The following is a 12275-nucleotide window of genomic DNA, read 5'->3' as shown; positions in this document are numbered from 1 at the left end:
TTATAGAGAATGCTGTTAACTTATTAAATCTAAGGAAATTTGGAACTGCTTGATTCTTTCCTATTTGTGTTCATCATTCATTTTTTATATTTTTTTGCTTCTTAGTTTCCAGCAATCCAGTTTCAGACGGTTTATAATCAGCTTTTAATCAGTGTGCCTGTAAGATCCACATTSGAAGAATTTAAAAATAACTAGAGTTGTAAACAGTGCTAAGAATGGTTTAATAAGAATGAAATTATATTAATTGTAGTCAAAATATAATCTTCATTGCTCTCTAGGGACTGTTCCAAAAGAAGAAAGGAGGCAAGCTGAAAGCTTGATGTGAATGAGAGACTCAGCAAACCAAAGGAAAATTGTCCAGGGCCTTTTGTGTGTGGTGCTGAGCAATTTCCTCTCCTACCATAATCAATTGGTGAAGAAACACCTGGCATCTGATGGGAAAACRCTTACTTAAACCACAGGAAGTTCCGCCTGACCRTGAGGGGGAATTTCTTCTCTGTGAGAGTGAYGGAGCACTGRARYAGGTTGCCCAGASAGGTKGTGGAGTCTCCTTCTCTGGAGATCTTCAAGGGCYGCCTGGATGCAAYCCTGTCTACCATRCTCTAGGTGACCATGCTGAGTGGGGAGGTTGGACCAGATGATCTCCAGAGGTCTCTTCCAACCTTACTGATTCTATGATTAGACCATCTTGCAGGACTGCTGGTTTTCAATGTGCGTAGCAAATTAAAATATCTMCAATGTCATTTACTGTGATGGGTAATTCATCCATGGATCTGCCCACAGGTTCTTGCTTCAATTTATTTTGAAAGAAAGTGTACTGGTTGGGTAGGTCAGAAAGTTGCATTTGAAGGTTGTTATAAGAGGTTGGAAACCCTTTGCAYCCTCTGGCAAGTAGAGGCAGAGGGACTGGATGCACTGCACATCCTTCTGAGCTACACATCCAGTCCAAGGCTTYCTGCAATTACAGGGGAAAGGACTTGGTGACCTTTGTGGTCCTGTTCTGTCCTACATTCGTATGGTCTCAGTTAAATGAAAAATCAGATTTCTTCACTGGAGATTCTAGTACATAGAAGAGGAGAGGACATGAGGGACGGCAATGGAACTGGAGACCATAGAAAGATGGAATCCAGCTGCAGAACTGGAGCTGGGATTATTACTGAAGATGCCACAAGGCAATGCAAGTACRGAGTGATAGGAAGTACCAGTACGAAGCAGTGTTAGACAAGAGACAAAAGAGCAGTTTGATAACCAAGATACAGAAGCAGGTGGACAAATCAGAAGTAGACCGAATAGTAGAGAAGCGTTTATGGGAGKAAAGATAATGCAGAGAGTGCGCATAGACTGAGGCTAAAAAAGATTAAAATTATACTCTTATAGAAACATGCCAACACTTCATCCTAAAAATAGTTAATAAAAATTGCTTGCAATTGCAACAGCTGTCATTGTTATGAGCTACTGTACATTTACAAAGAGATCAGTCTACAAATACTGTATTTATTAAGGTGCTATCCACACTATGGCAAATTTGGAAACTCCTCAGCAGRTTCAATTTTGCAAGATGTCAAAAGACATTTGCCACTTATACTTATTTGTTTGTTCTTCCAGTGTGGAAATCCCACACCACTAGAGAGATGCTTATGCTTTTTATATGTGGTTAATGAGCTTCTACAATCACCATCATAGTCTAAAACACTTTCATGACACACTCTGTGGAATTTATGTAATGAATTTCAGCAGTGACCTCATCACTTCTCTGGTTACAACCTGAGAAAAGCTCAGAAGTAACTTTAATTATATTTACGGGAATTCAGACAGAGTGTAATTTACTTCCTTAACATTGAAAACGTTTGATTCCCATCATGGTTCTTTACTTGCAAATTTAGAATTTACTTTTCACTGTATATTTAAGTCTACACTGAGCAAAAAGAGTCAAAATACAAAAAGAAAAAAAAAAGCTCTAAAAACTCCATATGCTGTCTGGAGGTTGTATCTACAGTTTTAATGGAAAGTAAGTCTCCAAGAAACTCCCTGAGTAAAGCTGCTACTGGAGCCAATGCAACAGACGAGCTAATTTGGGGGTCACAGACCCTCCTACTTTTGCAAATAGCTAAAAGTTAGCTGTTTTAGCATTCATCCTCTACTCAGTGACTCCTGGAGATATCTCACGTCTTCATTCCTTTAAAAAAAAATTAAATACCTGTCCTATAAAAGTGTTCTCCATCTTTTCTTCTTTCCAGCGTCCTTTAGGGATACTTCTCAGCCCACTCACCAGCAATATTTTTCAAAAATATATTTATGTCCTGGATGCTGATTTTAGGCTTTCACAAAAACTACCTTAATAGTATGCTATTAGTTTCCAGAAATAGTAAGAGAATAGATAAGATCTCACAGCAGTTTGATGCAGCTCAACTAACTCTCCAGTGTATCTATAATTCAGYATACTACAAGATGGTTTGTGACAAATACGAATAAATAATGCATGCTTTCAGGAAAAAAAAGTGCATGGAACAAGAAACACCTGCTTATGAAAAAACAAATAACCAAAGGAAAAGTGGAGAAAAGATTCATTATCAAATGTATGCAAATATTGAATCATATAAGTTCATAAGCCCAAAAATAAACTATTCATAGGTTAGTAACTGGAACAGCTCCTATTACACATCAAAAAATCTGCAGTGATAACTGTAATAAGATTTGTATTTAGAGCAAGTTTAATTATTTTCACTAAGTCATGCAAAATTTAATCTGATATTGCTATAGAAGAACTCCTGAGTTGATCCCCTGAACTCTTACAAAAAGTTTCTGATTTTTTGTGCAAAATTGAAATGTGCTAAATTCATACTGTTAGGCACTGGATTAACTCTAGAAAAAGTCCAGAAATTGATTCATTATGTTAAAAAACCTATTGATTGCTCAAAATTACTAATACACAAGAAATCAAGCTGATTTTTCCATTGTGGAGCTCTTTGACTACTAGTGTACTTATCTTCTATGAAAACTGAATAATGGATCTTATTTTTGACCATTAGTTAAATATTCACTTAATTATTATTCAGTATTAATATAGATATATTAGAAGAGAAATTAGCTCTGGTACCTGGTCAATATGGTTTATAGTGCAATATGGAGAGATGAATAGTTCAGGGATATCAGTCAAAGTTTTCAGATGTAGACATATTTTCTGATAATTAGTTTGCTGAAGCAAAGTGCATGAGCCACTAAGATTTGTGCAGGGATGTCTCTATATTGCAGGTCAGAAACCACTAAGTCATGCATTTCAAAATAAGTACAAGAAACAGGGAAAATAAGAATATGATCATGCAAGTTAATTAAAATCAAAGTATAGCTTTTGCAAGTGGAATGATTAAATAGATAAGGAGTCTATAAATTGGAAAACACATGACTTCGCAAGAAATGCAATAGAAGCATATATGTCAAATGAGAGGGAAAAAGTAAAYAGAGTACAGATGTTCATTTTCAGCTCCAGTAAAAACACTAAGCCTAAATGAAAAGTAGAGATGACAGGATCCAAATCATCCGAAGCAATACCAACAGAAGCTGTAGAGCTCCCTGTCATGGAGTATCATGACTGCTAAAACTTCATCTTGGTTCAAGAGTATACCACCCAAACTCATTGAAGAAAACTACATCATTAACTCTTAAGAAGAAAAAAAAAACAGTGCAAATCACTGGAGATGAAGAGTAGTCTACGACAGTATCAGTGCAGGTCTGTCTTGTTCCACTATGATTTTCTGTTAAGCATAGAAGGGACCTGGAAAATGTGATCATGAAACATGTATTTAATGTGAAAGGCAGAAGAGGCAGTTCTAGGAGTGATGTGATCTGAGTAGTCCAAGAAGAAATGATTTTTAACTAGAGTATTTTGGATAAATTTGGATGGATTTTTGAAAAGGAAGTAGGCAGGATAATATTTTCAACCCACAGATCAGTGGGAATATGTCTGTGCCTTTTAAAGGGCTTTTTAGTTGATCTCTAGAAAACAGGATGGTATCAAGAAATAAGAGTCTTTTCAAAAAATAAATATATTTTTGAAAAATATTGCTGGTGAGTGGGCTGAGAAGTATCCCTAAAGGACGCTGGGAAGAAGAAAGGATGGAGAACACTTTTATAGGACGGCACAGACAAAGAAAGGAAAAAGAAAGTTTTGAAGATAAAGTAGAGCTTAGTGGGAACTGGAAAGAGCCTGAATATGGGGGAGTTCTTGGATGCTGAGTATGAAAGTACTGCATTCGCACATGCAATGACTACCTGGATATGATGGTCACTTCCCATGATGGCAAGCTCTGGGAGATAAAATGAGGGTACTACATATCTAAACATAGCAAGTCTCAGGAAGATACCTGAGGTATGGAAGAGAATGTTTTATTCTTTCAATTACGCACCAKATGATTAAAATATCCCATTGCCTGAAGATTCAGGAAATAGAACAATTTTAGAAAGGTTAAATGCCAATGTGCATAGCAGAACAGGATCATTTCTAGATGGTATTCCTAAACTAATAATTAGAGAAGTAAGTGCTATTTATTCTGTATTAGGAAGACATGCATTCATGTTTGCAGACACATTTTAGTCACACTGAGATTGAATTTATGAAGAATCAATCAGTGGCCAGTTCTTTCAATTTTGTGTCCRTGGCACCCACTAGTTGTTAGGTCTGTGCAATGAAGCACAACTGGCCGTTGCTTCYCTCTGGCCATTGTTAATTATTAATTGCTGTTTATCTCTGAATATGTCACTCCTTGGGGGATTTCATTAAAAAAATGACACAATGAAAGTGAATACTTGAGATTTGAAATTCTCCACTTCCAGGCCTGATATTCAGACACATCTGTTCACACAGTGATGTAATTCAAAGGCATTTAGCTCTTTACAGCTGTGATTCTCTATGAAAATAACAGTCCACAGATGYGGTGCAACATTGATCAGGCCATGAAGAATGTACACTGTAGGCACAATTTTCAAAAAAGCATGAAACAAAATGAATGGCCAAGTTTCCTGAAAGAGTTCAACACTTCAAATCCTTTGATTATCCTTTGGTATGTGAGGGAAAATTTAGAGGTTGCACACTTTTAAAAACCTACTTTTCTTTAGGTCTGAAAGCTGAGCTTCTTATAAAATTTCACTCTATCTGAAAACTCAGGATCATTGGAAACAGATCTTTCTTCACTCTTTAAGAACCTGATTTAGTACTCCAAGAGGAATATTCTGTTCAGCACACATAATTCCAGTATTGAATTCACACTTATTTGTACCTCCATAAGATGTTTAGCATGATGTAATAACACAAACTGCAGAAATAATGAAATGTTATTTACTTGCCAAGCCATTACAGATGAATTTATTTCCAACTAGAAAGTAAATATAAATTCATGAAGAGTTTTCCCAAATGTAACAGAGCTGAACACCAGCAAAATCAAACAGGATAATTCCAATTGTAAAAGAATATTTCCTTATTGCAAGAATGGCAATATAATAAACTGGAGCAGTTCATCTGTGATTTACACTTGACTGATGATATACTTTGAAATTGCAAGGCACTAATTTCGTTGTCAAGTATGACACAGAAAGTGCCAGTTGCTCAGTTCACCAGGAAAGCATTCCCAAGAAACTATATCAGAAATGTAGTCAGAATGAGTCTAGTTCACTTCCTTGGGATCCTAAGAGCAATTATGCAAGATACAGGATCACAGTTTGTTTTAGATTYCCCTGGACCAGCAGTAGAGTTGTTTTAGTGTGATGCTGAGGCTGTTAAAACAATCAGGTAAGACTCAGTGCTGAAATAATACTAGCTCCACTGTGGCTTTATGACATGACATTGTGTTTTGTGCAGGTCAACAAGAACTTGCCTTTTCAAGTACTCTAGAAGACAGCTACGAATTGAATCCTACCTGATAGTTTAACGATATGCTTACATCTTACCTCTCCTTAGACAAGCTTATACGTACCGTATAGATGGTAACAATAGCAGAATTGTATCCATAGCACTAAGAACTTCATCTTCTAACATTGTTATCTCACTTTTCTCAAATTTAATTCTATTTTCCTCCTTTCAGAAATTTGCGTAAGTTAGAAACCAGCAAGTAAGCCACTGAAAGAGAACAAAACCAGGAGAATCCTCTTGTCTTCCGCTCATCACTCCAGTAATAGCTTCAGGGATACGGTTCAGCCTGCTTTATTCTACAGGGATGCGTCAGCATACACAAACTGTGTCTGAGTGTAGACTCTGATCAGTAGGAACCTGGACGATACAACCCCACTAGACCATAATTGTCATTGCTTCTGCTTCCAGACCCAACAAACTCCTCTCCCAGAACCTGCCTGCAATACTATTCTGCAAAGGACAAAAAGGTAAACAGTTGAAGAAAACTAGGTCGTGCTCTGGAAATGAAAAACAAAGCCAAAATTCCCTGCCCTCTTAGAAACTTCTCTTATTCAGTTAGTTATTCCTAGTTAGTAAGGAGAATGATATATAATCATAGAAACATTAAAGTTGGGAAGAACCTCCATAGATCTGGTTCAGCCTCCTTCTCAAAACCAGGCTAGCTTCAAATATAACATTCTCTCTCAGTCTTTACATGTTGTAAATATGATAGATAAGTCAGGTCATAAAGTTGTAAGCTAGGCTTTGATTTAAAAGAAACGTTTTGTGCTACTATTACAAGTAAGATTGACTTAAATCAATTAAAGGCCTGTACATGAAAAAGAATTGTGATAAATTAAATATAGTCATCCACATACCACCCATGCWAGACGGAAGTGAGGCCGTTGCAGTCACAACCCATAAAGACACATTGAGAAAATCAGACCCTGGACTGTTTCACTGCCTAAAACTGTCAGAACAATAACTTGTGTGTTAATGTAGCCAAGCACAACTCAGAGCAGGACTGAGTAAATCCAGCTGTAGTGGTTGCTGAAACAGAGATGGTAGAATATCTGCACAAAAAAAATCCCACTTGAAACAGCTTATTTACACCGCCATGAGAAGTTTTACACAATCTACTAAAAGCTGAATGAATTCTCCCATTTTACATTATAAGGGCCTTGTTTTCACTCCCCTTCCAACCAGCATCAATTAATTGAAATGAGACACTTTCATAGGCTTTCACTCCAGCATCAGTTTAATGACATCGCCCACTGGTTTAGCTCTGCCAAATAAAAAAGCCCTTGGAGTATAAGGATTCCTCAAAGAGGAAAGATGAAAAAATAAGAGCCCAATAAGAATTTTAATGAAATAGGGAATATAGCACTATCTTTTGACTTACTGCGATTACTAACTGTACAAAAGATTAAATAAAAGGTGGAGTATAATGGCCACCTGAAAGGGACAAAAAAATATATCAGATCTGGCTCTGTACTGTGTTAGAGTGCTAGAACTAACAASAAAGAAAAAGGCCCAAAATTTAGCYGCAAATTTCCCTCTTAGAATTCAGTTGCTGAAATTGTCCTCTGCAGTGACTCAGATATGCCACARCCAGCTCCTGGATACATGGTCTATCATTTCTGACCAGAAACGTTGTGGAAAACTCTGGGAAAAGAGCCACTGAGCAGATCTACAAAGTACCCGATTAATCAGTTTAGAGAAAGCCCACTAGGGATCTTAATTCTAATTTTAGTTGCAGTTGGTCGTGAGAATTAAGGAATTATATGTGATTTGCTCACATTTTCTCAATTTTACTGTAAGGTTAATGGTGTAAAGGTCTAGCTGTGGACTAGACTCTACATAATATACCAGTGACAGATTGGCTTTTTTTATTGTATTTGTGTGCATAAGAAATAAGCTAAACTAGTTTGTAAATAATGAATAAAAGCAATCAATCATAGCCAGGAGAAGAGGACATTACCATAGAAAGAACCATGGGAAGAGTGGAAGACATTTTTCACTTTTAATTTGATCTTGGCTCTATCTTGAAAATGAATAATGATTTCTTTATCACTTATGTAAGTGCTGCTTTTTTATCAGCACAGTCAAGACAATACCCAAAAGGAAACAAATTTTGTGTTTCCAGTCTAGTTTAATGTAAATCAGGAGGAGTAAATTAATTCCAAGTATTCCTATTCACAAAACTTTTCAACGAAACACAGAAATTGAGGGTTTCATTCTCCAAGGTGCAGGACAACTTCCCATTGACTAGAACTGGCTGAAGCAATTTCAGAACAACTAATTGTGCTTATAGGACTTCAGAGAGGATATATGTGACACTGAAAGACTCTATAAATAAACCAAAATTGTGCCTATCTTTGAAAAGAAGGGAAAGAAGAGCAATTGGAGAAAACATTGATTAGAAAACTACTTCTAAGGAAGGAAGCAAGTAGCAGCCAATGCAGTGTTGTCAAGAACAATCTATTTTGATCCTACCAGGATATTTCTTTGTTTGACAGGGTTATCAGTCTTTGTGGATGGAGAGAAGTACGTATCACATATCTAGGCTTTGGTAAGTCTATTAACTTTGCCTTGGGACTGTCTTCCAGGGAAATGTGGTCTAAATGAAAATGCTAAAAAAGTGTTTGGCTAATCATATTCAAAGAGTAATTCACTAGATTCACTGATAAAATTGAAAGACCTGTCAAATAGGGTTCTCCAAGGCTGTACAATATTTTAATTTATAAGCTAGATGATGGATGGACAGTATGCCCATTAAAAGTGCAGTTAATACAAAGCTAGAAATGACTTTGTAGGTTGTAGGACCGGATAACAATTTAATAAGGATCTTGACAAGTCGGAGAAATGTTCCCAAAATGGTATGGAATTCAGTGTGCAAGATTCTAAAGATAAAGAGAAGTAATTGGAATGGGAAGCAAATGATTATGCAGCAGTTTTGCAAAAGTGTAGTTCAGAAATAGAGTGTAGAAATGCAGTCCAGAGAGGAGCAATGAGACTGACAGAAGTCTAGAAAATACTTTTTCTGGTTGCTTGTAAGGAACAGTTGAAGGAATTAACGTTATTTAGAAGACTGAAAGGCAACAGTAAATARAGTGCCTAGGCTGTTTAAAGTCCCACAAGACTGTTTTCAAGCCCCTTTTGTGAAAATAGAATGTTATAATTTCTTCTTCGTGTCTGTGGTAGATAGGTAGATAGGACAAAGAAAATTCAGATCAGATACTATCAAAAGTAAGTACTGAATTACAGTGAATTACAGTTCTCTGCTTGCAGAAGTTACACCCCATGGGCCATTGAAAGGTTAGATATGCAGTAAAAATGACAAAGCTATTGTTGATCCTGTTCTGGGAGGAGAATGGAATAAATAAATAACCTTTTGAGGTCTTTTACAGCCTTATTATCCACAGTTTAAGGTGATGAATATGGAGCATCCTSAGTATTAGCTTCAATGTGCTCTCACTGAATATTCAGTTCTTTGATGGATCAGCTGTAAATTAAGTAAAACATCATTAGTCGGGGTAAGAATGGTTCACAGACCTTCTCATTCCCATATTCTGGGAGTCATTGCACAAAATTATCAAAATATCAAAGAGACTGTAGATTTATAGCACATCAGCTACCTTTTAGGAACCATTCCCAGGAACTCTTTGGCCACAAGGGAAATGCAAGGCAGCTTATATACCTTGACAAGCATGTTATCTCAAATTTACTCATATTTTTCAAGAGTGAAAGCATGCAAATAGACAAGTTCCATGAGGCACCTGATACTTTTTAAGTGYGCTGCTTATCTTATCTTGTAGTAATTTATTCATGTAGCCATACTCTTGTTCTCACTAAAGGTACAAGGCAATGAATTCAAGACTCTCACAGACTAAATAATTAATTTGACTTGTAATGCCATACTGAACTCTTTAACATGCACTTGAACAAGTATCAGAAACTGCACAGACACATACAGCAAAGGCAGAAAGCAGTGCTAGGAAGCCTAGTCCCCTGGCAAAGGGTCACACATATCGGAGGTCACCAGTGGCCTCTGACCAATTCCACTGCTGTGATGCACTGCTATTGCACAGCAGTGCACTGCACAGCTGCAAAATGTGCAGCCCTTACACACACTGCAGTTAAAAGAGGTATTTCTCCCTCCCCCATCCACAAGAGTAGCAGCAAAATATTYTGTTTTTGTGAGCAAAGCAACTCTACAAGAGGACTCTGCTCACAGAATGAGATGTTGCCAGGTGACATCTTGACATCTCAGGTGTACCTGAGATGTGCAACTCTAGAGTGACTGTTCTAGCCCTAATTTTTTGAAGATTTCTTCCATATTTGTCTTCCTCCTTTGAACATTTTGTGTTTCCATCTACTTGATTATTCTCAAAGAATTTATCTCAGGCTTGTCAACTAGACTCTCTTAAGGCACAACAGGCTTCTCTGGTGACTTAGAGTATTTTAGTACTTTTTGCTGCATTTGCATCTTGAATTTATTACATAGAGTTTCCTGTAATGATGGTGACAAGCTACACATAAGACCAAAAGCCTCATCAAGTAAGCCCACATTCTAGTAAGAGCTATCCAGATCCCTCATATTAGATTACCCACCCCCCTTAATAATCTATAKGACTAATTGCTGGGTGAGGTATCATTCAGTAAGAGCATCATACCACCATTATTGTAATTCATATGATATATTACTTTATAGAAAAGTCATGTAAGTATATTATACATACACTATAAGCATGCACTAGCAGGTAGCTACATATAATACCTTAAAAAACATTAGAGAAATTATTGCAAGAGTGTTTACATATTTTGTTTAAAGTATTTTTTTTATTGCAAGGAAGAGGTCCATAGAATTAGGAGGATTCAATATAGATCTGACATTCTACCTAGAAAGCAGCCAGGCTTTCATATGTAAATTCTCTGGGGTGTTTTGATTTTTTCTTTTAAAAAGTGTATTGTTCCACGTATGGAATGGATATTTTTGGAAAAGTTGCATAACAGTAAATTTGCCCTTGGAGAATTTTTTCTTTGGTTTCCTGAAATACTATTGCTTCATTTTAGTTCTTCTAAAATGATAGAATGCCCAAAGCCTTTACACATTAGCTAGTTAATATGAAATGTCATCATGATTAATGAATGAGAGGGTTTTTTTAAAAAAAAAGCAGTACTTTCATTACCAGTTTTCATGACAGAAACACGACATGACGGTATTAAAAGTTGCATAAGAAAGAGGAAGAAGAAAATTTCAATATTTTTAAGATTAATGTAAGCCAGAAAGAAAATGCATAAAGAAGGATACCAAATAAGTACTTTCTGGTGTGAGCTTTCCTTCKGTTTATTCTAAAATGTTAAAGAAGTACTTTTGACAGTAGATGCAAAAATGCTGACAGTCAGATATAAGATTTTTTGTGGACATAGATATTGGAACTGAAGTACAAAAGTACTTTCAGCTATAATTTTCAGTTGTATTTATTTAAAGATGATTGTAGAAAAAAAAAGTGTCCATGAAAGATGCTAAACTGGAAGGTGCTAATGGTCAAAAGAGTCTAAGGTCTAAGTCTAAGACTAAGGTATGCATCTGAGACTCTGTATAACCAGCCTATGTGTCAAAACCACGCTCAGAACAGGCAGCCAACCCRTGCTAGGTAGTTAGAAGCAGATGCAGATAGAAGGACGGACTGTGGAAGACAACATGGCTGGAAAAGTACAGCTAAACCAGGGCAAGTAAGAAAGGTTTCCATGGTTTCAAGCACAAGAACTAGGGCCTGTTATTGTTGGAGGCAGCAAGTCAGTAAAACAGGAGATATCGTAGTGGCCAGAGATAAGTTTAATGAAGAAGCACAGTGGTCAAGCATCTATCTCCTGTCTCCCAGACATCACCAGGAGATGTAATACAGCAGCTCTCCCTCACATGATGGGTTGGGCTGGGTTGTTGTACAATTTCTCCTGTTCACCTGCCTCAAGCCTCTTTACACAAGCAGCCCACATCAAGTGAAGAGAAAAAATACCGCACCAAGGTTATGTCAAATTCTAACTTTCATCTTCCATCAGAAATAACTTTGCTTTTTAGCTTAACTTCAGCCTTTGAGGTAGAACAGGGGTACAGAAGATGGGACCATCTGCCAGTCTTTTCTTGAAATGTTCACAGAAGGGCTCTTTGCCTCAAATGGCTTCATAACATCGGGAAGCAAAGTTAACGTGCTTCTCTGCAAAGTCATGCTGCTGAAGAAGAAAAGGACGTAATGGGCTAAACAAATCATATTGGATTTAGCATCCAGCTAGCAGCCCTTGAAAACAAAGCAGCCCAATTTCCAACATTTGGTTCGTTCAACTGTACAGTCAGTTCTAAAATGGATTTTCTGTTTCAAGAATCTCTGCG

Source organism: Rhea americana, unplaced genomic scaffold (assembly GCF_003343005.1).
Source record: "Rhea americana isolate MKP2758 unplaced genomic scaffold, rheAme1 scaffold_30, whole genome shotgun sequence".
Classification (NCBI taxonomy): Eukaryota; Metazoa; Chordata; class Aves; order Rheiformes; family Rheidae; genus Rhea; species Rhea americana.
This window is presented reverse-complemented; position numbering follows the sequence as displayed.